The sequence below is a fragment of the Tursiops truncatus genome, chromosome 6 (assembly GCF_011762595.2).
Source record: "Tursiops truncatus isolate mTurTru1 chromosome 6, mTurTru1.mat.Y, whole genome shotgun sequence".
Lineage (NCBI taxonomy): Eukaryota > Metazoa > Chordata > Mammalia > Artiodactyla > Delphinidae > Tursiops > Tursiops truncatus.
In genome coordinates, this window is record NC_047039.1 from 88,679,316 (window position 1) to 88,707,127 (window position 27,812).

A 27,812-nucleotide genomic window follows, 5' to 3' on the forward strand; every position below is an offset into this window, starting at 1 on the left:
TAAATATATGTTCAAGATTTTAATGGGAGAATGTTTCTAGGGATTCGACTTTTAAAGACTTTAGGCGCAATTGCTGAGCTGACCAGACGGTAGGCCCTTGAAAAAGTCAAATAAGGACGATAGCTTGTCACCCTTGGTTGGCAGAGTGCTCTTACATGTGATGTTATCCTCGTGCCCAGATTAGGAAACAGGCAGGACGGGTGGTATTATCCTAATTAACAGGTGAAGGCGTAGACAGGTCATGTGACTTCCACAGCGTCCAAAGCAAGTAAGTGGCAGAGGTTTCACACCTTTGGACTTCAGTCCATGGCTTGTTCTGCTGCCGCTCCAGGATATGAAGGGCTAACCGTGGCACTGAGGTATCTCTGCCCAGGAGGTGCCTACAGGGCCGGGACAAGATGTTTTTCCCACCCAGCATCTTACATGCCATCCCTCCATCCTATGGAAAGTCAGCCTTAGACAGACAAGCTGACCTAGGGGAGATTTCATGAAAGACCTCTTGGCCTCTTTTCCTACCATGGCTGCCAGGACTGCAGAATCCTCTGACTTGTTTCTTAGATGTTTAATGAATTAGTTAATCCACCCATCAGTTTTTATTTACTGATGGCTCATCCTGGGCTAGGCTGAGGGGAGAGAGGTAAGTGAGTTGTTTCCTGTCTGGCTAGGATGCAGAAGGTTGAGGAAGGGGGAACGAGTCTTAGTGCCACCGAGTGGCCGACAGCAGTGCTGTGGGGCAGGAGAGAGGTGACCCTTAACCAAAACCAGGGGCAGGGAAAGCTTTCACGTAGTGGGCAGAGATGCTGGCCAGGTTGGGGTGGGGCAAGGACACTGGGCGAGAGGTCAGCTTGAAGAAAGTCATGGACACCTGAGAGTTGGTAAGTGATGTGACTAGTGTTGAGCTTGGGGGTGAGTGATGGGAGAAGAGGCTGTGGAGGTGGGCAGAGATGAGATGCTGAGGGGCCCTAGAGCCCAGGCCAGCTCGGGACTGTATGCTGAGGCAGGTGAGAATCACTGGGGGATGGTGATGAAGGTGATCAGAATAGTAATAATAATAATAAAACCCAACACACTTTCATGCTTTAGCATGGAGGATGAATTAGAGGGAAATGAGACTTCAGGCTGTAACATCAGTTAGGAATGAAGAAGGCCTACACCCAGGCACCATCAGAGGCTGGGAAAGAGGGTGTGGATACATCTGAGAGGTAGTCGACAGACCCTCTGGGCCGACAACCCTTCCTAGACAAGGATGACATTGCTGCTCATGAGAATGAGGGGTAGGGGATGAAGCTGGTCCGGCCAGGTGAGTGACAGGGCCCCGTGGCAGTGTTTGCCAGGCAGGAGGGGATGCCAGTGCAGTGTTGCAGAGCGAGGTGTGAGCAAAGGTGCGCCTTTCCAGCCCTGAAGGAACTCTGGCAGAGAAGCTCTCGTTGACTGTCTTCCCCTCCTGCAGCATCACCTGCAGCGCTGAGAATGGGTCTGGACCAGCCCCAAGGGAGGCGGTGTTCTCAGCTACGCTCCAAATGTGTGTCCTCATGCCGCCGAACCCTCATCTCACGAGTTAAGGTGTGCTCAGGCAATGAGGGGAGACAAAAGAGGGCAGACGCTTGCAGTGCAGCTGCAATTAAAATCAGGAATTAAAGAATCAGGCCCTTGCCAGGACTGTCAGCGGGGAAGAGGAGTAAGTTCAAATTAAACCTCACTTGATCTGGGTCCGAAATAGATTGAAAGCAGCTCCACGAAGCCAGGGCAGGTCTTTAAATCAAAACGCAGCCTTCGGGGTTCCTTTTGTTAAAGAAATGCCCTTACTTGATGGAACACCAAAACCTCATTAAATTGCAAACACTGGACTATAAAAGATGGAGAATGAGCAATTCCACTTAAACGCTGCAGCTCTCCACACGTTGCCCCAGAAGGACAATGCGTTCTAAAGGTCAGGGTTACATATGACATGGTAAGTGTTTTTCTCCTTCTAACACTAAACAGGCTTGGAAAAGGGCCAGTGAGAGAGAGAGAGAGAGAGAGAGAGAGAGAGAGAGAGAGAGAGAGAGAGAGAGACTGTCGTCAGCCTCCTTCAAGAATGAAAAATACACTTTTCCCCCCTGCAGAAAAAAAAATTTTAAAAACCCCCGAAGAAAAGCAGACAGCTGCTAACTAGTTGTCTAGCTGTCTATTTGTGGATACTTTTCCTTTCATCTTGTCCTATCTTTTGTGCTGTTTGAAATGTTTGGAGCTTACGAGTGGAAGAACGCTCAGTGGAATCGAAACTTTTATTAAAAGAATGGGAAATGGAGACAGCAAAGTTCTGACAACAAGTGTGTGTTTGGATGTCTGGGCCATGTTCTGCCCAAATACCAAGCAGAGGAGCGATTTATTTTTAGCTAAATGAAGCCCCCAAACACACTTCTATTAAAAAATACACAAGAAGATAACATGTAGGAAGCCAGCCTATTTTGCGGGGAGGCTGCAGAGAGATACAAATGGACCTTAAGAAGGGTCCAGGACGAGAGGGGCCTCCTTCCCAGGCTTGGCCAGGGTCCCTTTGTACTGGCTCATTGGAATGCTAATTTCTGCCCCATTGTCCCTCAGAAGCCACTCTGCTTTCTCTCACTGGAAGCCCTTTCTCACTCTCTTGTCTTTGGTGGTCTTCACCAGCTGCTCTTATTAGCTGAGAACCTCAGGAGATTTTATTTCTCTGAATGTCATTGTGCTCAGGCCCCATTTTTGTTTTTTGATCGATTCCTCAATTTGATTTTCATTTTTTTCTCCTTGCATTCTTTGTCAGGGCTTAGACCACCAGATTATGGTTTCCTTGTCAAAATTAGAAACCCAAAGTGGACTGTCACAAGGACCCCGGGGTTTCTGCCTTTGACATCCCTTTTGGAGGAAATGGAGATTGAAATCTTAGCAGGAGAATCTCTTCAGGGACTCTTTGATTTTTCCTTTAAAGGAACCAAGTCCTGAATTAAAATAAATACCTAGACATCAGATGAGACGGCATTGAATCAACAGAAGGCCCAAGTCTTTGTTTCTCTGGCTGTCTGCGTGCACCATAATTAGGGGGAGAGAGCTCAGGGAATTATCTGCAGCTCAGCTCTCACAGCCAGGTTTCTTTTCAAACTGAAGCTTTACCACAACACTCAGAAAATGTATTTGAAGGACTTGTCTGGGTGCCGGTGGTATGCCGCGGCAATGACAGAGGGGCAGGGACAGGAGAGATGGGTTCTGCTCATTCATGTCCTGAAATACCAAAAGCAGACAGCTTTTGGTCTGCACACCTCTGTGGTACTGACTGCTTTTTACCCGGCATAAACCTGAGTTGTCTCTTCTTTCATTTTTTCTACCATATCAGGAGGCAGCTGGTGCAGGGTGACAGGGTGGTGTGATGGGAAAAGCCAGGGCAGGGGTCAGCCAGATCTGCCTTCTGCCACACCTCCTAGCTCTGGGCCTCAGTTTCCTTGCCTGTAGAATGGGGATAGTCTACTCTCTGGTTGTGTGGATGATATGAGATCACGTATGTAGAGTTCCAGGGATCTGGAAGGCGTTCAAGACATATTAGTCATGCCCTTCTAATGCTAGTCCTTTACTCCTGCCCCCATGGAAGATTGAAGTATGATTCTAAACTTAATACATAGCTTGATTCTGCCCCTCGAATGTGCTCTGCTTCTTCATGGCTCAGGGATTTATTTGACCCCGCTGCTCTTCTGACCGCAATGGTCTTTCCCCAGATCTTCCCACGGCTCGTTCCTATGCATCATTCAAACCTTAGCTCAAATTTCAAAGCCCTGTCTTGACCTGACTAAGATAGCCCTCAGTTGGTTCCTTTCTAATAATCCTGTTTATTTTTTCATAGCACTTGCCACTATCTGAAATGTTGCTGTTCTTTTGCTTTGACTTGTTGTGTGTTATCGACTTCCCTCTACCACAATATAAGACTGCAGGGATAGGACCTTTGTCTGTCTTGTTCACTAGCATACCGGCTGGCATCAAAGTTTATATGCTTTGGTCTGGTGCTGGCTGGGGATACGGCATGAATGAGACCCAGATCCTGCTCTCCAGGAGTTTGCAGACATGTAAACAAATAATGACGATGTGCACAGGATTCTTGCGATGATTCGATTGACTTTTGGCTTCCAGAGAGGAAACAGACATATACACACAATTACACAGTACTCTGAGGTCAATGCATCAATAGAAGTGTTCTAGGTATAGTTGTGACACCAAAGAAAGATTTGACAATTCTGCCTGGATGTCCCAGGTAAGGCTTCCAAGAGGAGAAGATAATTCGGGTGGGATTTGCAGGATGAAGAGCAGATTCTGGGTAGGTAGGCTAGGGTGGAAGGCATTCTAGGCAGGGAACCAACATGAAATGTGGAGACACAAAGCAGCGCCCAGCTGCGTCGAGGCATACCTTGTTCAAGTTTTTATGTTAAACCCGTAAAATTTCATCATATTGGTTTCTGCTCTGCATTCCAACCTGTTAGGATTGTTTTCAGTTCTTCACCCAACATCTGTGATATTAATCCTCTCTCCTGGCTTAGAATCATCTGAAATGTGTCCATAAAGCCCTATAAAATTGGTCAGCAGCTGGGACTGAAGAGGAAGAATGGCAATGGACATAGGAAGGGAGAGATTTGCCCAGGAAAGTGATGAAATTGAGCCAATCGCAGCGGGGTCGGAATGTGGGGTGGAAAGAATCCTGGACCTGAAGGTGGAAGACTTGGAACCTCAGCTCCTTTCTGTCACTTCTTGTGTAGTCTTAGGTGGATCATTTAATCTCTCTAAACCTCAGTTTCTTCATCTGTAAAAAAAAAAAAAAAGAAACCCAAAACTATTAGTTTAATAATGGTAAGGGATGGGAATCACAGGAAAAAGTTTGAGGTTCCAAGGACTCTTTACCATCATTGAAGTGGTGCTCATGGCTACGAGAGCACCCAGAGGTGCTAGGATTCCATGGGCTTGAAATGCCTCTTCTTATTCATTTGCTTTTTTCCCAAAGCATTTCCAGGTTTAGATTTATAAAGCATTTTCACTTCCATTTTTCCAATCTCCCCTACATTCATTTTTAACCCAGAGTATTGGTGTTTCTTCCACTTTATCAGTCAACGGTTCAGCACTGGAGAGATTTCTGTCCCAGATCCTTCTCCAAGTAGTATATCAAATAATACCCAATTTTGGTGTATCTCTTCAAAGAGATGTTAGTGAAGATTGGAGAGAGTCACTAGGCATCTCACCTTATGTCAGCATGTTAAATCCATTTTTCAGATTGCTTAGGGTGTGGGCCTCTCTGTTGCTATGGTATGAGTTGGAGTTCTGCCCTCCACTGGCTGTGCCGGCAGGGTGTATAGTGTGAGATAGTTAAGGAACCCCAGGCATCGTCTAATTCAGCTCTTGCATCCTGCAGAAGAAGAAACTGAGGCCCTGAAAGAGGAAGGGATTTGTTGAAGCCTTTGCAGTCAGTAAGTGAGCCAAAACAAAGCAGCAAAAGATAGACAACAAGAGAAAGAAAACATCGCCCCCGTACAACCTTCACTATTCTATTCATATTTAAAATCTGTGTAAAAACTATCAATATACTAATTTGTCCCCAAAAGGATCAGGGTGACTTTTAAAAATATACTCTACAAAAAGATTTCTATAAAGTAATTGAGAATGAGAAGACAAGCCACAGATTGGGAGAAAATATATGCAAAAGACATATCATTAAAAGACTGTTAGCCAAAAATATACAAAGAACTCTTAAAACTAAAACAACCCAATTAAAAAATGGGCAAGCGATCTGAACAGACACCTCACCAGAGAAGCTACACAGACGGCAAACACTGTATGAAAAGATGCTGAGCATCACATGTCATTAGGGGAATGCAAATTAAAACAACGGTGTGATACCACTACACACCCATTAGAATGGCTAAAATCCAAACGACTGACAACATCAAAAGCTGGATAAGACGTAGAGCAACAGGAACTCTCGTTTATTGCTGGTGGGAATGCAAAATGGTACAGTCCTTTTAGAAGACAGTTTGGAGATTTCTTACAAAACTGAATAGTCTCTTACCATACAGTCCAGCAATTGCACTCCTTGGTATTTACCAAAAGGAGTTGAAACCTCACGTCCACAAAAAACCTGCACACAGATAGCAGCTTTATTCATAATTTCCAAAACTCGGAAGCAACCAAGACATCCTTCAGTAGGTGAACGGCTAAACTGTGGTACACGCAGGCAATGAAATATTATTCAGTGCTAAAAAGAAATGCGCTATCAGGCCATGAAAGGGCCTTAAATGCCTATCGCTAAGTGAAAGAAGCCAACCAGAAAGGCTACATACGGTATGACTCCAACCACATGACATTCTGGAAAAGGCAAAACTATGAGCACAGTAAAAATGTCAGTGGTTACTAAGGGCTGGGACTGGGGGAAGGGACTAAAAGATGGAACACAAGTGGAGCACAGGTCACTGAAACTATTCTGTATGCTACTATAATGGTGGATACGTGGCATTACACATTTATCCACACTCGTCCAATATACGACGCTAAGAGTGAACCCCAAGGCAAAACTGTGGATTTTGAGTGATACTGAGGTCAACTGGTGTCAGTGTAGGTTCACAGAGGATAACAGTAGCAGTCTGGCGAGTGATGCTTCTGATGGCGGAGATTGTGCGTGAGCCGGGGAAGGGAGTGTATAGGCATCCTCTGCTTTCTGCTTAGTTTTGCTGTGAACCTAAAACTGCTCTAGAAAATAAAGTTTATTAAAAAGTGTAATTGAGGAAATTAAAGCGAAAGGAAAAGAACGGCAGGGAAATAAATGTGAAACCTGGGTGAGGTTAATGGCTAAAATGTGTGCCTTAAATTTGTGCACGCTTTCTAGATGTGGGGCACATACTTAACTTCTGAGCAGATGATTCCAAAAGAGGAATCGTATTAGTACGCATTAGTATTCGTAAGTGACAGACAACTTAGCACAGTTAACCCTGGGACTGAGACCAGAGAAGAATTTCTCTCGTGTCTCCCTGTACTGGGGACAGGATGAAGTAGTGAACAATGTCCTCCACGACATTTGCTATGTAATTAAAGCAAAGGGTTTCACAGGCAGAGGCCTTGGCCTTATAATGCAGTTTCCCCAAAGGGGTCCTCTAGTCTCAGTGATCACCTGGGGCGTTCTGGCCTGGCAATGTGGCAATATTTTTACTGTGCTCATAGCTTTGCCTTTTCTACATGAATAACAGGTTGGCAGGCCTCCTGAAAGAAACGGTCACCGTAGGTGCTGAGGCTGGCTGCTACCTGTCGGGGGAGAAAAGGATGTCCTCAGTGTCTCAGGCAGCGGACTGGACACTGGTGAGGGTTGGCATTCACCCCCCATTAATTAAATGCCAGGACGGTAGAGTGATTTCAGATATAGCACTATAATTTTGTCAGCCTCCTTCCCTCTAAGGAACTTGTTTCATTTTCTGAAAGAATATTGCACTGGACTGAAAGAATGAGGAAATTAAAAAAAAATCCACTTCATTGAGGCGTAATTTGCATCCAATAAAATTTATGCATTCTAGTGTACAGGCTACTGACCCATGAAACTCCCACCCCAGTGAAGACACAGAACATTTCCATCTCCTCCGACGGTTCTCTTAATGTCTCTCTCTTTTCAGTTAATCTCTGCCTCCTGTCTCCCCTCCCTGTCCCCCACCCCAGGAAGATGCTGACTTGACTTATATCACTGCTGATTAGTTGTCTGGCTAGTGTTTCATGTGAATGGAATTATATAATGTGGGTTCTTCTTTTGTGCCTCGTTTCTTTCACTTTACATAATGTCTGTGAGATTCATCAGTATCCTTGTGGATATCAGTAGTGCATTCCTTCCTACTGTTGACTACTATTCCATTTCACAAATATACCACAATTTCTTTATCCATTCACCTGTTGATGAACATTATGGTTGTTTTCAGTGCTGGGACATTATGAATGAAGCTTCTATGAACATCCACGTACAAGTGTTTGTGTGGACATGTGTCATTTCTGCTACTGCCGTGACTAGTGGGTGATGTCATGTGTTGACGATTACTTACTGCTCATGTGCTGTATCTCTTCCTGCCTACTTCCTGCTTCCTTTTACCTTTCAACTAACTTAGCAGAGCTAAGAGGGTTCCTCTTGTATTTCTTATTCCCAGGTGGTAACACATTCTCAGAGAGTGTCTCTCCTTTATGGCAATGCTCATCGCCCTCTCTGTTTGACCTACGATGGACTTTTTCGTTGAAGCTCCAGAGTGTTCTCTGGAGGTATGCCTGAACTTGCAAGTCCTCAATTTTGGCCTTAGGGCAAGCCTGGTTCTAAAACACAGCTTTTCCCAGAGAGAACAACACGGGGGTGTGGGGGGTGTGGGGGGGTAACGTAGAGCTTACACTGTTTAATAACCCCCACCCTCCTGTTATTTTCTCTTATAAAATCCAGTTACTTGCCTTCATTATATTTATCACGGTTGTTCATTATATACAATTTATTTGTGGTTTATTGATTAATGCTTGTCTCTTCCACTACACTACTATTTTGTTAGCCACTGTGTACTCGGCACTGCACATGGTGCTTGGTTTGAGGAGGTGCTCAAAACTATTTGTTGAATGAATACAGAGGTTCCAGCCATCACCCTGATCAGACTTTGAGAACTGTCACTATGATCCAATCTCCATTATTGCATATTTCGGACTAGGATGGCTAAAATACATATATGTCACTGTAAGTAGGTGTCCGCTTGCTGGCCCTGTGAGAAAGTGTACCCAAGTTGCTAAGGGCATTCCGATTTCCCTTCCTCTGCTTAATGTACGTACAACGCCGAAAGCTGCCAGGCACCACTGGCTGAAGTGAGGTAGCTTCATCCTCATATTGTTGGGGACTTGAGACCCAAAGGGCTTTTTCTAAGACATCAAGTCCTGTCCATTTCAAGCATAATGATTTTCGGATTTAGAACGGTAAGACTAGAGTTTGATTCTCAGCTCTACCACCAAGTCATTGTGATTTGGATCCAGGAACTGAACATCCTTGAGCCTCAGTTTCTAGTCTAACAGGCCTTTTGATACTGATCACTTCCAGTCACCTCCAAGCCAGTTGGTTTCTTTGACAGGTCCTCTCGTGCCATGAGTTTGAGTCTTCTTATCTTATGGATGCTTTCAACTGAACATGTCTGAGTTTTCTATTCTCTTCTTACGGTGTAGGGTCCAGAGCTGAGAGCAGCCACCACTCACACTCAAGGTGTGGCCTGACGAGTGCAGAGAGGGACAGGGCTGTTTTTCCCTTCTTCTGGGTGCACGTGTGTCTGTGCAGCTGAGGGTCACGTCAGCTCTCGTGGTGGACACATTACTCTGCCGATTCAGGTCCAGCTCCTCATTGATTAATAACCCCACCTCCTCTCTTTATGTCAGTCATTATTATCCTTGTTATTATTTTAAGTTTTTAAATTCAGTTTTAAGCACGCTTGCCATCTTGGTCACTCTAGAGTCAACCTCTCTTGAATATTGTCCTGTTGGTTCTCAATTTATCCTGTTACCTTTAGGTAAAAGCAGAAACCCCAGTCTTGCCCTGATTTCCAGGAGAAATAAGGCCCCAAACAGCAAATTGTATTATTCTCTTTTTTTTGCCCATTCATCTCTGTGGGTAAATCCTCAGGGCAGGGTCACTTAACAACATTCGTGAGTTTTTATTATGTGCCGGGTGGTGTGTCCTGTTCAGTAGGGAAGATAGAAAAGAGGAAGAATACACTGCAGGGTAATAAGTGCTTGGATGGGGGGAAGTACAGGGGCTCAAACAGCAGGGAGGGACCCCAAACCACGGAACTGGAGCGGCAAGCCCGCAGCTCATGGTACAGGCTAGAGGAATATTTAGGGTTGATCCTTGGGGGATCAGTGTCTAGTTCTTCAAATTCTTTGCATTTTGAGGCCTGTGCTTCTCCCAGTCTTGCCATGCCATTAGCCAGCACCATATGAAAGAGGACCACTACATCCTGATGATTCATCCATTTCTTCATTCAATGAATACTGGAGGGTTTTCCAAGCACAGGATCATAGCATGGAACAAAAGAAACAAAATCTCTGTCCTTAGGGAGATGGCGTTCATCGTCTTTGGCCCAAACTGCTTTAGGTCATTTTGTACCTTCCTGACGGGTCCCCAGGATTCCTGGTTTCTGACTTCCTTGTTATCTGCCTATTTGTTTCTTCAGTGTAACCTTATAGCAGAGACCTAACGCTGCTTCTCTGGAGTTTCCTCACTGATATGACCCAGACTCTTTCTGGCTGTATATATGACCTTTGAAAAAATATTCTCAGCTTGGTCAGAGCCCTGAGACCTGTTACCTTCACACACATGCCTCTGGGTGCCAGTGGGTGGCCCGCCACATGGGGTTTGTTTTAGCTACACGAGTCAAAACTAGAGAGCTGAGAAGCTGAGTGGGTCCAATGAAGGGTGATTCTTGATATCAGAGTGTGTTGTGTGTGGTTCATGGCAGAACTCCATGCTGGGCTGAGAATAAAGAGAACAAGTTGCACTTTACTGGGAAAGGGAGCCAGCAAGAGCTTTGCCATGTCAGGACCGTGTCAGATGGGCTGAGAGTTTGGGCAAGGATCTGGGCTCAGGAGGGAAACCAAGCCAGAAACCCCTCTTATAGCCTGTGACGAGCAATGATTGTGATGGGAAGGAAAAAAAAAAAAGTAATAATAATGACAAACACTGACGGTGTTCACAATGGACTAAACACAGTTCTAAACACTTAGCATATATTTACTAATTTAATTTAGTTTGGGACTTTTCGGGGGGGTCTTGAAAGGATGTCATTTAAAAGAGGCTAAGATCCCTAGAGGGTCCCACTGAGGACAGACATCTCTGCAAAGGGCTCTCAGTGTTCTTCCTGTTTCTCCTAAGAATGTACCTTTATCATGCACGACTGTTATGATGCTGAAGGAGGATAAGGGAAAAATTTTGTCCTCACGGTGCAGTGTGGTGGGGAGGGGGTTTTAACTTCTGTAAACCTTTGCTACAGCTGCTCCTTGCATCCAGGTGGGAGGGCAGACATGACCTACTGCTATCAGGCTGAGGAGGATAATGAAACCAATAAAAATTATGAAGAGTCCATGAACCAGACTAGTCTTTGCTCTCCTCTTTGTTGTCCTGGAACCCCAGGGAAGCCATTGCATCAGTGGAGGTGCTGATAGTGGAAACGCTATAGGGAAGGCAGAAACTGAGCTGATAGGGCTTCTTTCACAAATGTGCAAGTGGTCCTGCATTTACACGCTGCAGCCTCGTAAGTCTCCTGGAGAACAGGCCATGCCTTCTGCTTCTTGGAATTTTCCATGGCATTTGACTGTGGGAGAAATCTGTTGACTTGAGTTCAAGGGTGGGCTTCTTTTCCCAGTGGGAGTTGGGTAAGATGACCTGAGGGGCTCTGTGGGTTTCTCTGAGACTGAGTTCCAATGGATGAGTGAAAGAAACTTACTCTCAGCACGTAGGAGGGGCTCATTAAATATGTGTTAAATAAAAGTCCTCTTCCTGACTGGACGCTGAATTATAAAATCAGGGTCAAAAGGGCATCTGAGAGTTACCTTGCTCAAGCAGTGTTACTTACTTTCAGCCTTTTCTAGGCAAAGAGGAGAGAGAGTCCGAAATCCCCTAGTAGGCAATTCACACAGTCTGAGGAACTGGGCTCCTGGCCTGAAGGACGTCGGTAGTGTTGTCCTTGTAAGCAGGGATACTTGTAGGCATGGGGATCACCTACTGAAGAATATTTGGATCCACCCGTGCATCAGCAAGGTTCCTACTGCAGAGAAAGGAAGACACAGAAAGATACTGCCCGCAAAGGCTTACTTTTCTTCCTTCCCTCCTGGTTGACCAGGGTTCTTGGCCTTTCCCAATCAGTAGAAATTGACCAGAGGCCAGACAAGAAATTCAGGCAAGACTTTATTGGGGCACCTGTTGCAGCAGCAGGGAGCCCAGAACAAACAATAGGTTCCCTTGCTCACTCCCTGAGGGGGGCAAGATTATTCCTTATATGGGGTGAGGGTAGGGGTGTGTCCAGGGGTCAGGCCCGAGGGGTGGCTTAGGTGTTTTGCCCACCCCTTAGGTGGTGTTGTGTGCAGGGGGCATGCGCAGTACCCTGCTTTTGCTCCTGACACCCTGTTTTTGCCCCAGGCTCTTCAAAAGTGGCAGCTGGGTTTTTTTGGTCACTTTGTATCTTTTGGGTCCAGAATTTGCCCCACCTGTGCATGCATACAATTATTTTTAGTCCCACACAGTTTCTTTCTATTTTGTTGCTCAAGGAGAGGTGTGTCCAGGGGAAAGCATTGCAGCACTGCAGCAAAGGGACCCAGGTCCCAGCCTGTCTCAGTTGGGCTGTGGATCCTCCAGGCTTCCTGACTTGCGAGAAGCGTAAACTGAATCCACAATCAGCTCTTAATTCACAGGTCTACAATTATTGTCCTTGCTGATCTCCTGAAAACTTTTTCTCAAGCTCTTTCATTAATGGACATTAGCCTTAAAGTTTTGTACTCTCTAGAAAGCAGCCTTGCTCTGTTCAAGAGATCTGGTTATAACGTTGGACATATCTGCCTTTGAATCCAGTCCCATGTGACTTTGAGCAAATTCTCCTTTGTGAGCCTTAGTTTCATTATCTCTAAATGTGGAATGAATACCACCTTCTTGGACTGCTGGGAAGGAAAAGAGATGATATTCAGTATGGGGCACCTAGTAGGCATTCAGTAAATATTTGTATTAATAAATATTCAATATTTGTGATAAATATCCAATAAATATTTCCTTCCTCGTTGCTGCCTTAAGTTTTGTTTCCCACTCTGGCATTCTGTGTCTTTGTCATTTTTAGGCAGAGCTGAGCATAATGAGCCTGTTGAAAGCTCAGTAGCCTGTCTCTGGCTCTAGATTGCTTTTGCCTTTCCCGCTAAAAAAGAAGCCTCCCCTCCTGGTTCCTTGTTGATTTTCAGAGGCACGACTGTTTGACAAACCATTTCAGGTGCTGTCTGCAGGCTGCCTAATGAGTTCTCATCTTTCACATCACTGACTGTTCAACCGATTTAGGGAAAAGTGCCCCCCGCTGATGTGTAAGAAACAGATGCTGCATAATTGTTCCGTATCTTTTTTTCCTTTTCTTTTCCTCTATCTCCAGTTCTGTGTAAGCTTTCCCAGGAGATCTGATGGTTTCCCTTACCATTTCTCTACTGGGAGTATATTCTAATGATGCAATTTACTGCTAATTAAGGTATTATCTTAGTTAATATTTATGGGTATTTTTTCTTAGTGTTTGTTGCTGTTTCATCTAATGTTTATAATTTAATGGGCTGGCTTCCTATTTCCAGATGACTTTAAACCTTGAAATGCTATTAGCTTGTCCTTAAACATCACCTCTATTTCTCCCTGGTTTGATAGCTCTTCCTTCTTGCCCTTCCTTTGTAAGGTGGTAACTAGAAGTGCCTGTGGAGCTGTGGTTGACCTGGTCCATAAGTGCCTTCAGCAAACTTCTCTAGCTGTGCGATTCAAAACGGCAGCACTTCAGTAGAACCTGTGCGTTTTGTAATCAATCCAGTTTTCTCCATGGACTCACATGGTTTATATCTTGGAACAGCAAAATACGCATTTGAATCCTGGGCTCCCAGGGCTGTATGGGACCTGAAAGGAGATCCAGGCCGAATCCCTATCTGATGCTTTGCTTGACTACCTTAGGCAACATAGAGATATCAGAACCTCTCACCTGCTTGTGTGCTCTGGACAGGCTAGAAAAAGAGAGGAGTGTGGTGCTGAATTCAAGAGACAGATTTCATTTTGGCGAATAAGTCTGCTGTTGTGCTAATTTCAGAAGAGCAGACTTTGTTGTTGCTTTTGTTAGATTAGAATGTGTTGACTATTGCCAGTCAGTGAGACTTGGTGGTCCCTTGGTGATTTGTGGATAAAGCCTTAAACACTCTGTTACATATGTATTGCGTGTCTACGCGTGTCTCTGGTCTTCCCCAGAGTTGCAAGAGGAACTCGGTCATAGTGATTCAATTAATCCTGTTTTGTAACTAGGATGGAAAAGTTCAAGGGAAACTCAGCTGCCTCTGCCAAAACCCAGAAACTTGATGCTAAGGAGCTGCATAATTGTGGCCGTTATTTTAGGTGTAATTATTTAAACCAAGGATTCCTGTCTTCTCTGGAAATGCATTTCTATCCTGATCTATTCCACAAAGGATTTGAGACAGCTCAAATATTTCTTTTCATTACACAACAGCCCTTTTCCTCAAGGAGCTGAATGGAATATATTTATTTTTCAAATTAGCATAAATTAAATTGTGTTTTGAACATTTTTTAAAAATTAGAAGGGACATGCAGTAGGAAAAGCTCTGGAATTGGAATCAGATAACCTGGCCTCTTCTCTCAGTTTCACTGATGAATAAGAGCTGTATGGCTTTGGATAAGTCATTCTGATTTTACATCTGTAAAATGGGGAAAGTCATCCAGATGATATAATAGTAACAGCTTCCACTTATTAATTATTACAGGTTTCATGTATGTATTATAGCTCTAAATCCCTCTGTGTCCCTGTAAAATGTGTTATGATGTCCCCTGGTTTAAAGATGAGAAAAACGTAGGCTGAGGGAGGTGATGTGACATGTCCAAATAAGTCCAAATAAGAAAATAAGTGATAAAAATGAGGGCATTATGGCTCTTTCCATGATGCCAGGGTGTCTGTAGGTAGAGGGAGGAGGTGATGAATGAGATTCTGTTCATCATGTTTTCTTCATTCTCATGGAGAGATGGTCAATGATGTAGTTGCTGCCTCAGCGCAGGGACAGTCACCTCACTGGGGCCACTGAGCCCCTGCCTCACTTACATTCACAGTTTATAAGCTTGTTCTAGCTCTACAACTTGTTTCTGACTTGTGCAACTGAAGAAATAAAGGTTTGTGTTAAGATAACCCGGGTTCAGCCCCAGCTCCACTTGTGTCAGTTATCTAAACTTAATGGCTTAAAACAGTACACATTGATCATCTCATAGTTTCTGTAGCTCAGAAGTCCAGGCATGGCTGAGTTGGGGCCTGTACTCAGAGTCTCAGAGGGTGCAGTCAAGGTACCTGCCAAGGTGTATTATCATACGGATGCTTGGCTGGAGAAGAAGACACCTCCAAGCTCATTCAGATTGCTGGCAGAATTCATTCCTTGGTGGTTTATGGAAGCCTTGACTTCTCCCTGGTTATTGGCTAGAGGTCACCCGAAGGTCCTAGGGGTCGCCTGCCGTTCCCTGCCAAGTGGCCCTTTCCATAGGCCATTCACAACACAGCAGCTTACTTCCTTGACGCCAGCAGGAGAGCTGGAGTGAGCTGGCTGGGGAAGTGGAGTCTTACAAGGTGGACATCCCGTCTCCTTTGAGGTATTCTGTGGATTAGAAGCAGGTCACAGTTCCTGTCCACATTCAGGGAACTCCCAGAGTTGGTTTGGAGTTTTCTGTGGGAGCTGTGGCTATTTTTCCTTTTACTAAAGGGCGGCCTTTGAGCTGGGAAGCTTTGGTCATTCGTGGAGCTTCAAAAGAGTGCAGAGTTAGGGGACGGTGATACCCGCCTGGGTGAGCACGTTAGCAAATCAATTCGGTGCATCAATGTTGATGTTAAATCTTGTAACACTGAACTGATGTTTGGAAAGTCCTTTACGTTTTTTGAATTTTCTTACTTGTTACATTGGGATCTTAATTCCTTACCGTATGGGGTTATGGTAAGATAATGGATGTCAAAAGGGCTATTTGTGAACACTCACATAATACACGTAGTAAGTCACCTTCCTGCCCAGATTCTAGATTCCCACCCGCATCAGCTTCTGAGAGGTGGCATGGCGCCAGCTTCTTTTCCAGGAATTCATCTGCCCCTGCCCCACGAAAATAAAAATGCAGACACTTTCTGGTGTGATGAAAAGTAATGCAATGATTTGCACATTTGCGTTGCTTAAAAATCAACAGGAACCATTGTAAAGAGTCTTCCGAGCGTCTTTTAAAAGGACTGACATATCATCATTTTGCTAGGAGTTTTCATCTCTTTTTCATTCTATCTTGTAATTTTCCTTCTGAACCATTTAGTGAAAAAAAAAGTTTAAAAAGCAGCAGGAAAAGAAAGTCTTAAGAAAACACTCCCATGCTCCACAGTTAGGCAGAGGTTTCTGAAATGGTCACTTCCTGCCTAATTCGGGCCTTGCATCCTTATTCAGGTGCCTGGGTTAGGAATCCTTGGTTAAGAAAAGAGGACCATAATGATATCTTCTGTAAACATATGCTCACTTCTAAAGGGATTCTTATTATTACCAGAATACTTATAATTTTCATCTCAAGGATTGGCTGAATTAGATGGTTTAGTTCTTGAAGGTTCCAAATCTCAACGTGTTCGCTCTGACAAATGGTGGATGGACTTGCCTTTAGTTGTTACTCCTTATGCTTGTGAAATTAGATGGTTTGGCTTATTTTTGACTATTACAGTTTTCCAGATTCCTCCTGGGGCTCCCATGAACAATGATTAGCAATTTTTATTGTACTTTTATGTATAATAGTAGCTAACTTTCACTGTCACATTCAAATTACACATTTTTGAGGAAGACATTGGTACCTACACTTGCCTTCACCAATTCCTCTATATTTCATAGGTTTAGTGGTCTCATTTATCTATGCATGGATCACTCTTAATGCCCATTCGAGTTATCTAATTGCTAGGTTTGATTTCTTTAGAAGAATCTTAATGTAGTCACTAAATCAGAATCCCCAAACAAAGACAACAGTATTTTAAATGAATCTCTTAAATTTTATTTTACGTTTTGGAAAGCATTCTCTCACAAAACTTCTTCTAAGAGCCAGTTGTGTGCAGGCATTCTGCTTGATGCTAGAGTACAAGGAGAACTATAATCACATAGCATTGGCTATAAGTTCCCTGGGGCAATGGCTTTGTTTTACTCATCTTTGGGTACACCAAATACAAGCACTTACAACACACTAATAATAATGAAAGGAATAGGTGATATTTTATAGAATTATGGATAAAATGCTCTGGAACCAGATGGTTTTAGTGCTGAGTTATTTCAGAATTAAAATGGACAGATATGTAAATCATTTTCTATTGCATAGAAGTGCATAGGAAGCATTTTTTGTTGTGTAGGGGAGGAGGCCCATCCTCCAAACTCCTTCCATATGTTTGTGTGAGTTCTTGTACGAGGCATGACCCACATCCCATAATATAAACTGAAATGGACATATAATTGCCTTCCTTGGACCCAGAAACTGGGCCTTGTACAGGCAGCCATACCAGAGTTTTGAATCTGAATCAGTGGAGCAAAGAAGCAGGGGCAGTTTAGAATAAGTAGTCTGGAATGCTGGGAGTGGCACCTGGGGTCCAATGATAGCAGTGTCAGTGACCATGGCAAGGCACTGGCTATAGTCTGGTATACCCAGCTTCCCTTGGTTTACAGGATTGGTCTTCTAGCTTTATTATTAATCCTATGGACTGTCCACTACCTTACTTACAGAGGCTTACAGATGGAAGCCCCTGGAATTCTCCCATTCTGTTAAGAAAATTAATCCAAAACAATACTCCATCTTTGGAGGGAATTTGCAGTGATTCGTTTTTTTCATCAAAGGAGTGAAAATATGGAGGTGAAATTCCTATGATATTACATTTAATTCTCTAAAATAAACAATGCACAATATGAATAGATCTTGTGAAATTTTTAGAGCAATGCAATACTTATAGTATACAAAAGAAAACTGTAGCCATTCTCACTAATTGATACAAAAATCCTAAATAAAATGGTAGCAAACTGAATACAATAATACATCAAAAGAATCACTCATAATGACTAAGTATGGCTTATTCTGGGAAAATGAAGGTCGTTCTTTTATTAATTCCAGGATGGAAAGAAATTGATTAATATAATAAATCATAACTCTAGGTAAAAGAACAAAGAGCTATATGATAATTTTAGTAGATAGTGAAAGGGCATTTAATAACATGCTATTCTAGATTTTAAAATATAAATATTAAGAAACTAAGAATAATTTTTTTCAATGTGGCAAAAATGAACTATTCAAAAATAAACACTATGATACTTAATAATGAAACATTAGGCTCATTGCCACCAAAATCAGTAACAAGATATATTTATATAACTTTTTTCTGGAAGTTCTGGGCCATACAATAAGACATTGAACAGAAATAAAAGATTATTGCAAAGGAAGACACAAAGACATCACTATTTGTACATGTTTATATTCCTAGAAAGCCTGAAAATATCAACTATAAAAAACTCCTAGAAGTAATGAGTTAAGTAAAATATCTGTATATGAGATAAATATATAAAATTAATAGATTTTCTCTATATAATAAACAGAATATTGGGCAATATGATAGAGAAAAATATCTAACGTACAACTATAACAAAAACAATACAAGTAGTAGCAATTTTAAAAAGCATGAAGGAACTATTTAACAAATTATAGGAGTCATAAAGAATATTTGGATAAATGAAAAGACATAGCATGTTCTGTATTCTTTTCTTTTTTTTTTTTTTGCATGTTCTGTATTCTTGAATGAGAACACCAACTAGTACGAAAATGTCTTATCTTCTCATAGACACTGTGCACAGTTCTTCCTAAGTCTTGTCAAGTAGGAGATACATAGTGAGGCCTGATCATAGACTAGTCATCATTACCTTGTTGCAATACAAGTACCGTAATATAACTTATGGACAATATAGCACTGTGAGCCTGCAGGCAGAATAGGAATCTGTACTCAGGACCCAGACATCAGATTCAGATGTGGCTTACTAACAACAGTTTTTGAAACCACATAAAGTCTCAGAATGACGCAGGGAGAGATAAGAGACTTGATGACCTCCCACTTGGGTGTTTCTGCTCCCTGTCTGTACCTCACCAAGGACAGGCAGACAACCACTGCTTGTACTCAAGGAAACTGGTAGAGACTCAGGAAACCCCAATCAGGTTGATATCCTTGAGTAAACAGGGTAATGGTTTATGGGCGTGTCACCTTTACAGGTGTACAGGGATCCACACTCAAAAGGGTCCTGCACTTTGTTTAATGCTACGCTGTCATGATTGTGAAATTCTTAATAATTTTTGAACAAGGGGACCTGCATTTTCATTTTTCACTGCATATCATTGTAAAACTTAACTTGTATGAGATGTCAGATTCATCTTTGTCTGTTCTCAAGCCCAGCTGCTGCAGGAAAAATTCAAATTTAATGCTCTCTCAGTTAAAATTCTCCTTTTGGGCCCCCACCCACCCCACATACCTTGGAGAGAAACCACATGTCCTTTATGGACATGTATTCTGTAAGATTCTGGCTTTTGCTAGAGACAGAGATGAAGGACACAGTCACCATTCTCAAGATGCCCACTCATGTTGGAGTGAAGTGATAGGAACACAAACACATATGGTACAAGGTGAATGTGTGCACAAGAGAAGTGTAAACCAAGAATTCTGGGAGAAGTAGAGGAGCAATTAACTGCTTTTCATGGAGATATAGTGTTTATTCTGGTCTCCAAGGATGAATAGCAATAAACAGGTAGAAAAGCTTGGAGAGGGCAATTCCAGGCAAGGGAAGAGTATAAATGGAAGGTCATGAAAGAAGAGTGCATTTCAAGAACAGCTGGAGTTCATGGTGACTAGAAGAGGGAGACGGGGTGAGAATAATGGGTAGAAGATGCTACTGAAGAGGTAGGTTGGTGTAGATTGAGGAGGTTTGCATGTCTCTTTGCAGGCAATTTGGATTCTATCTCATAGACAATTAGGATGATTTGAAATATTTTTCTTTTTTTTTAATTATAAAAATAAAAATTCCAAACATACAGTAAAGTTGGAAGTATTTGACAGTGAGCACTTCAATACTCACCACCTAGATTCTATCATTAACATATCATCACACTTTTTAAAATCACATAGCTCTGAAAGGTTTTTAGTGAGGAAGAAGAACCAATACAAAGGGTATGGAAGATAGACTGGAGGTAGAGAAATGTGTGGGAAGGGATCAATTAGGAGTCACTTCCTAAGTTACACACAACACAGCATAAGAATCTCAAATGAAGAGTGGTTTCCCTGGGTTCAAAAATACTCATATTACAGTATTTCCCCTCAAATCTTTATAGACATTGCTTTATTATCATCTGACATTTTGGTGTTTCAGAGTAAAAATCTGAGGCCAGTTTGAATTTTGTTCCTTTAGAGATAACTACTTTTTTTTTCTGCTGGATGTTTTTAGGACTTTCTCCATTAACTATATAATCAAAAACATTTCAGATATCTGGGTTTAGGATTGTTTTTCTTGATTTTGCTAGACCAAATATTCAAAATATAGTCAAAAATTTCTTTTAGCTCTGGGAAGCTTTCTTCAGTTATGTCTTTGATTATTTTTTTCTTACTCAAGATTCCTGGAAGCATCCAATATTCCTAGATTGCATTGTTATTTTCTTCTGTTTTTTATTTCCCTAATAAGTTAGAACTTTTTGCTCTTCTCCTTTGAGTTCTTAGGGACCTCAGGTTTCCCTTCATATGTGTGTCTTGATTTTTCAGTGTCAATCCTTTTTCTAATAGAGAGATCATTTCTGTTATTACTTTCTAATTTTGCCTGACTCCTGCTTTAATCTCAGCTAATTGTCTTGTACCTCATACTGTTATCCTTTTACTTTTCCCTTCTGTCCTTTCCTTTTAGTTTTTAAATTTCTTTATTATAATAATAGGTTTTTTTGGGCCACACTGCGAGGCATGTGGAACTTCCTTGACCAGGGATTGGACCCGTGCCCCCTGCAGTGGAAGCATGGAGTCTTAACCACTGGACCACCAGGGAAGTCCGTTATTTTTGTTTTATAGAAGTTTTATGATTAAAAATCTTCCACAGTTCCCCATTTCCTAGAGGACACAGTACAATTTTTGTAATATGTCACTTACGGTTTTTTGTAGTTGGGCCCCACTCATTGTTTCCCTGTACACACATGCTGTGCTTTAGGCACTCTAGGTATTCTTTTACACCTCTATACCTTTCTTCATGCTGCCCCTTCTGATTGGAATGCCTTCTTTTCTCACCTCCATCAGGAAAATCGCTACTCACCCTGAGTCAACAAATAGTGACTCCAATGCCATTGTTTTAGCAAAGGCTTCCATTATTTCTCTGCTTGATTATTTGCTCTTCTATGCTTCCATGATATAATGATCGGAGGACTCAGTTACAGTTGTGTGGATACATTGTCTTCTCTAATAAATTGTTAGAAGAATGTCATTTTGAAGGTATACAGTATATAGTATAATAGCTGATATGAATTCAGTCAATAAATATTTATTAAACAACCAGTCTATGACAAACACTGTGCTAGGCACTTGGGATATATGGGTGAACAAGACAAAGTTTCTGACTTCTTGAAACTCACAGTTCAGTGAAGGGATGATAAATGACTAGTAAACAAATAAATAATTTCAGATGGTGACCCAAGGCTGCCACTTATAAAATGTTGGACGAACTAAATTTCTTGAATGAATGTTTGGTGCTAGTACAGAAGAAAGAAATACAATCTTTGTAGCCATTATCTTTGGCTTCAGAGCATTTAATAATCAGAAAAATTTCAGCACTATACCATTAGCATTTTTTAAAGCTCATGTGTCTGTGGGTCAAGTCAGTTCTAGGCTGGGCTCAGTTAGGTGTTTGAACTGGGTTCACTCATGTGTCTGTGACTGGCTGGGGTTAGCTGATCTAGGCTGGGCTTGGTTGGGGAAGCTCATCTTTCTTTTGCAACAAGCATGATAGTTCTGGCAAACCCGAATAAGCAACCCTGTTTCAAGTCTTTGCTTGTGTCTTATCTGCTGCCATCCCGTTTACGAAGCCTAGTCACTTGGTTAAGCCCAGAGTCAGAGCGTAAGGAGGTATACCCCACCCAAAGCAGGAGACACTGCCAAGTTACATGGCAAAGGGTGGAGATTTATAATCCCGTTACTGGCTAGGTAATGAAAAGTTGGAACAATAGTCTAGTCTGCGTCAGGTCTCTTGATGTACATGACATCATGTGACAAGGATTAGAGCCTGATAAATCCTCAAGCCAGTACTTGGGTAAATGTTTTGACTTTTCCTTACCCTTTGTCTTTCCTTTATGCAGCCTGCCTACCCCTGACACCCCATTCCTGCACCTCACCACCAACATATCATTCACTTGGTCTTGGTTCATTTATTTACTCAGTGATGTTGTGACTTCAAGCATCTGCATCTTTTACTTGGGAGGTATTTTGTTTTGTTTTCTTCTTTTCTGTGGGGGTGTGTGTGTGTGTGTGTGTGGGTGTGTGTGTGTGTGTGTCTTGGGCTGCTCTGCTGTACAGCAGGGCAGAAGTACCAAAACATTAATGCTAGACAGGAGTTTGTGTGTAAATATCCCAATTCCCTCACTCAAAGGAGAGCGATATCTGAAGTGTATCTTCCACCACATCCCCAGAGTTTCCAATGGAATCAAACTCCTTGTTTGGCAATAAACCCTTCAGTGACTATCTCACGTCTCCCCACCCCTGCTGGTGTTTCCTGGGATCATTCTCAGATAACCTACTTGCACACAAATCCTTGTCTCAGGATCTGCTTCCGTGGGACGCCAAGTAAGGAAACATTTATTGTAAGTCTACCGTGAGCAGAAGGCAGCCTGGAAGTCCACTCTTAGGCTAATAAGTGAATCCTGAGAAGTTGTATTATTGCTGATATCAGTGTATAGAAAGAAATCAAATGCGTAGTGGAAAGAACATGGGGCTTTGTTTGCAATCGGACAAACCTGGGCTCCAGAATTTTCTCCACAACTTACTTTCCTGCCCTTCCTGAGTCTTGTCAACTGTAAAATGGAGATAATGCCCATCTCACAGTGTGAGACGATGCAGTAACCCATTTAAGCGCTCTCCACTGTGCCTTGCACATAATGGGTATTCAGTGAGTAGTAGCTCGGGGAATTTGAAGGCAAGGTACCAGGCACTTTCCATGAGAAAGTGGCTCTGATGCTGTCCCACATTCCAAGGTTCTGCTTTCCTCCTTTTCCTATCATTCCATTCTCCCTATAATTCTCCACCCATCAAGAGGACTAACTAGCATCATGGATCTGAGGTTGTTCCAGAAACTCCTGTTTAGAATTGGGCCAAGTAATTTGCCTCTTTGTCCTTTGATTTCCTTATTTCTATAAGAGGGATTATAACACCTAATTTAAAAGTTGTTGTAAGGATTAATTGTAACGATATATTTAAGAGGTTCAGCCCACAGCCTGGCAGAGAAAATGCTCAGTAAGTGGCATCAATTAACATTTCCTTTAAAATAACGGCAGCATTTATACAGCATTGTGAGTAGGCAGTCTCTCATTTAATCCTCACGACAAGTGCCTGGGGCAGGTATTATTATTATTATCATCAGACCCGTTTTACAGAAAAAGAAGCTAAAGCTCAGGGAAGCCAAGAGAGTCACCCAGGATCACTCAGCCAGTACTGGGCGTCAGAAACAAATCTTCCCTTTCAACAACCGTATTCTTTCCCTTTCACTTTATCTTCCTCCCGCTATCCTGGTTATTTATTCTCTGTGTTGCCTGGTACAAGTTCCCCAAAGACAGGAATAGATTTATTTTCCCCACAGATTCTGGGGCTCCACTCAGGGAACTTGGTTATTGAGAAAGGAATTAAATAATTGTCAGGGGAAAAGACAGCTTGTAGGAGAATGTGATAAATCCAACTGAGAATGTGCCGAGGGTGAAGACACATGTGAAGCTGGCACCAGAGCACAGGCCTTTAGGCTGTTGCTTAATAATATTAACAACTAATATTTGTCTAGCATTTTACAGTTGTCAAAGTACTTCCTGATGTTAAGTCTCACTTGATTCTCACAACAGCCCTGTGCTCTGCGGTAACTTCCTTTTTCACAATATTTTTACTGAGCCTCGGATAGGATAAGGGATTGGTTAAAACAACCCAGCCAGTAAATGTTAGAAGCAGAGAATCTGGGAGGGTATGGAAACCAGATCTTCTGCTGTCTAACAACAACTAGAATTTGCAACGTGCTAAGCAGTTAAAGCACGTTCACAAAGAGCATCCCAATTTTTACAGTTACAAAGGGATTATCCCCGTTTTATGGAGGAGGACACAGGTTCAAAGAGGTAAAAGGACTTGCCCAAGGGTACTGTTGACAACTGCCGGAGTCGGGTTTCAAGCAGGGGTCCTTCGACTACAAAATCTCTCCACCACTCAACCCTGCCGGACCCTAATGCCGCCTCCCTAATCAAATTGAAGAAATCACTTTTCTTGATCTATTCCCAGCTTCTCAGGGAAAACCTTCCTTTTTGCCCCTTTCCCCTCTTTAGACCTTAGTCACGATGGGAACAGTCCTCATAAGGAGCGGGAGAGAGGCCAGGTGGAAGGCCTTAGCCGGAGCCCAGCTCATCCAATTTGCTAATGAAGATCAGCTGAGCTTGAGTTTTTCTCCCTCTGACAGGAGCAGGGAGGCATCTCCCTGAGTTAAAAATGCGGCTTCAGTAGCAGATATTTCTCACAAACCAGGAACCCATGTGGCTTCCTGCGCAGGATGGAGTCTCCCAGGGTGAGCATCTATTCACCTGATGTCCATCCACCTCTCTCCATCCACAGGGAAATGTGGGAATGAAGACAGGGAGGAGGTGGGAATGGAGGCTATGTCTCACCTCTTCCCAATGAGAAACAGCTCCCTGCTTGTAAATAGCAGAGAATCTGGGGGAAGACCAGGCTTTGGTGCCACATCAAGCCAGGGAACTTCTATATCAGTTGCAGAATCTGTTTATTTTTCTTTACTTGTATTGCAAACTTATAACAAGCTGAGAAAAAAGCAGACCTCTCCTTTTTGTTTTTTTCAGCTGGCCTCTCACTCTCTTCCCAACAATGTCTGGGTTTCCCTCAAAGCTACCAAGTGCTAATTTGAAAAATATGTTACCAACAAGTGGGAGAAAAGCAGGCATCCTATGTGAAATGCCCTCTAGGGCGTGGAGGAACTCCCAGAGAGAGAGAGAGAGCGCGCGCGCACGCGCACGCCCATGCGCCAGGGCTGCGTGCTCTCTGAGCAGCAGGAAGAAATGGGAGCGACTAAGACAGAAGCTCACTTATAGCTTGGTGACATCTTGGGCGGCTGGATGAAACCCTCCGTTGCATTTAAGGTACTACACAAATCTCATTGTTGATATTATTCGTTGCATTTCTCAGAGTCGCTTGTAGGATACCTTTTTTTTTAACATCTTTATTGGAGTATAATTACTTTACAATGGTGTGTTAGTTTCTGCTTTATAACAAAGTGAATCAGCTATACATATATCCCCATATCCCCTCCCTCTTGTGTCTCCCTCCCACCCTCCCTATCCCACCCCTCTATGTGAACACAAAGCACCGAGCTCATCTCCCTGTGCCGTGCGGGCTGCTTCCCACTGTTTTACATTTGATAGTGTATATATGTCCATGCCACTCTCTCACTTCGTCCCAGCTTACCCTTCCCACTCCCCGTGTCCTCAAGTCCGTTCTCTACGTCTACGTCTTTATTCCTGTCCTGCCCCTAGGTTCTTCATGACCTTTTTTTTTTTTTTCTCTTAGATTCCATATATATGTGTTAGCATACGGTATTTGTTTTTCTCTTTCTGACTTACTTCACTCTGTATGACAAACTCTAGGTCCATCCACCTCACTACAAATAACTCAGTTTCGTTTCTTTTTATGGCTGATTAATATTCCCTTGTATATACATGCCACATCTTTTTTATCCATTCATCTGTCAATGGACACTTAGGTTGATATTATTCACTGCATTTCTCAGAGTCACCTGTAGGATACTTCTTAAGAAAAATTTATTTTAGAGTTAATTACTAAAAAATACTTGCTTCTGCTGAAGAGTTTGTATGTTTCCTCCTCATGGATGAAAAGACCTGTGTCACACGTTACGTTTCCGGGCTTGCTTTGTCTGCCAGGAAGCTTAGAACAAAAATTACAGCTCAAACAGAGCTTTGGTAGAGATCGCATCACCAGCTTAACCGTAGTTTTTTTACCTCATGACTTGTTTCTCATATTCTAATGCAATTCCTTTCTTTCTTTTCCCTTTCTTTCTCTCTTTTTTTCTCTCTCTCCCTTCCTCTCTCCGTTTCCCTCTTTCTTTATGATTTAAAAATGAATATTTTACCATTCTATGTATGTTATATGAATGGCCTCAAATTCTTCGTGGAATAAGGCAATATATATAAGTAAATACACACATAAAAAACCTTCCTGGAACAAACTTTGGATGAGAAAAATTAAGGGGATGAAGGAGCAATGGAAGGAAAGCCTGAAATTGACTTCAGGTTTTTTCCTCATCTACATCAAATTCCATCACCTCATTCCCAGCTGCTAACAGTTTTGAGAGAGGCACCATGGATACGGAGAGAACCTTCAGGATGCGGCTAACAGGAGTGGTTTCTGGTGGGTGGCTGCTCTGCAGATCACCAAACCCTAAGGGCATACAATTCAATTTGAACATTTCAGAGAGAACTTCCGCTGGGTTCTTCCCATGGTGGTCCGATTTTTTAAAAAATTGAAGTATAGTTGATTGACGATATTATATTAGTTTCAGGTGTACAACAGTGTTTCAATAATTTTATAGAGTATACTCCATTTAAAGTATACTCCATTATAAAATAATGGCTGTAATTCCTTGTGCCGTACAATATATCCTTGTGGCTTATTTATTTTGTACGTAGTAGTTTGTATCTCTTCATCCCCTACCCCTGTCTTGCCCCTCCTCGCTTCCTTCTCCCCAGTGGTAACCACTAGATCTCTGTATCTGTGAATCTGTTTCCATTTTGTTTTAGTTTTTAGATTCCACATATAAATGATAACATAGAGTATTTGTCTTTCTCTGACTTACTTCACTAAGCATAATACCCTCTAGGTCCATCCATGTTGTTGCAAAATTTCATTCTTTTTTATGGCTGAGTAATATTCCTGTGTGTGTGTGTGTGTGTGTGTGTGTGTGTGTGTGTGTGTGTATCGCATCATCTTTATCCATTCATTTGTTGGTGGACACTTAGTTTGCTTCTGTATCTTGGCTACTGTAAATAATACTGCTGTGAACATCGGGGTGCATGTTACCTTTGTGAATGAGTGTTTTCATTTTCTTTGATATAGACCCAGGAGTGGAATTGCTGGGTCATATGGTAGTTCTATTATTAGTTTTTTGAGGAAACTCCATGTTGTTTTTTGTTTTTTTTTTTTCCTTTTTTTTTTTTTTTTGCGGTATGCGGGCCTCTCACTGTTGTGGCCTCTCCCGTTGCGGAGCACAGGCTCCGGACGCGCAGGCCCAGCGGCCATGGCCCACGGGCCCAGCCGCTCCGCGGCACGCGGGATCCTCCCAGACCGGGGCACGAACCCGTGTCCCCTGCATCGGCAGGCGGACTCCCAACCACTGCGCCACCAGGGAAGCCCCATGTTGTTTTGCATAGCGGCTGCACCAATTTACATTCCCACCACAGGGCACGAGGTTTCCTTTTTCTGCACATCCTCACCAACATTTGTTATTTGTGGGGCAGTCTGATTTTTCTGCAGTACTAGAAAGAGTATGGGATTTAGAGGCCAAAGACTATAACATTTCTGGATCCAACTGTGAGGACTTGGGCCTGACCTCTCATTTTCTGCAGAGGGGAAAATAATAACAACTCTACAGAGTTAATTTAAGTATCAAGTGAAAATGAAGATGAAAGTGCTATGTAGAGTATGAGGAATTAGACAAATCTCATTATCTTCATGAATTAGGGTTCTTTGCAGTCGTCT

General features: G+C 42.6%; 1 long non-coding RNA gene across 1 annotated transcript in view; it reads left to right on the forward strand.

Moving 5' to 3' along the window:
* Positions 1–27,812, forward strand: part of LOC141278902 (uncharacterized) — a 427,812-nt gene that overhangs the window by 62,518 nt on the left and 337,482 nt on the right. Inside the window, exon 2 of the long non-coding RNA XR_012332303.1 lies at positions 24,884–25,180. This is a non-coding gene — a long non-coding RNA (uncharacterized lncRNA). The remainder of the gene's footprint in view (positions 1–24,883; positions 25,181–27,812) is intronic.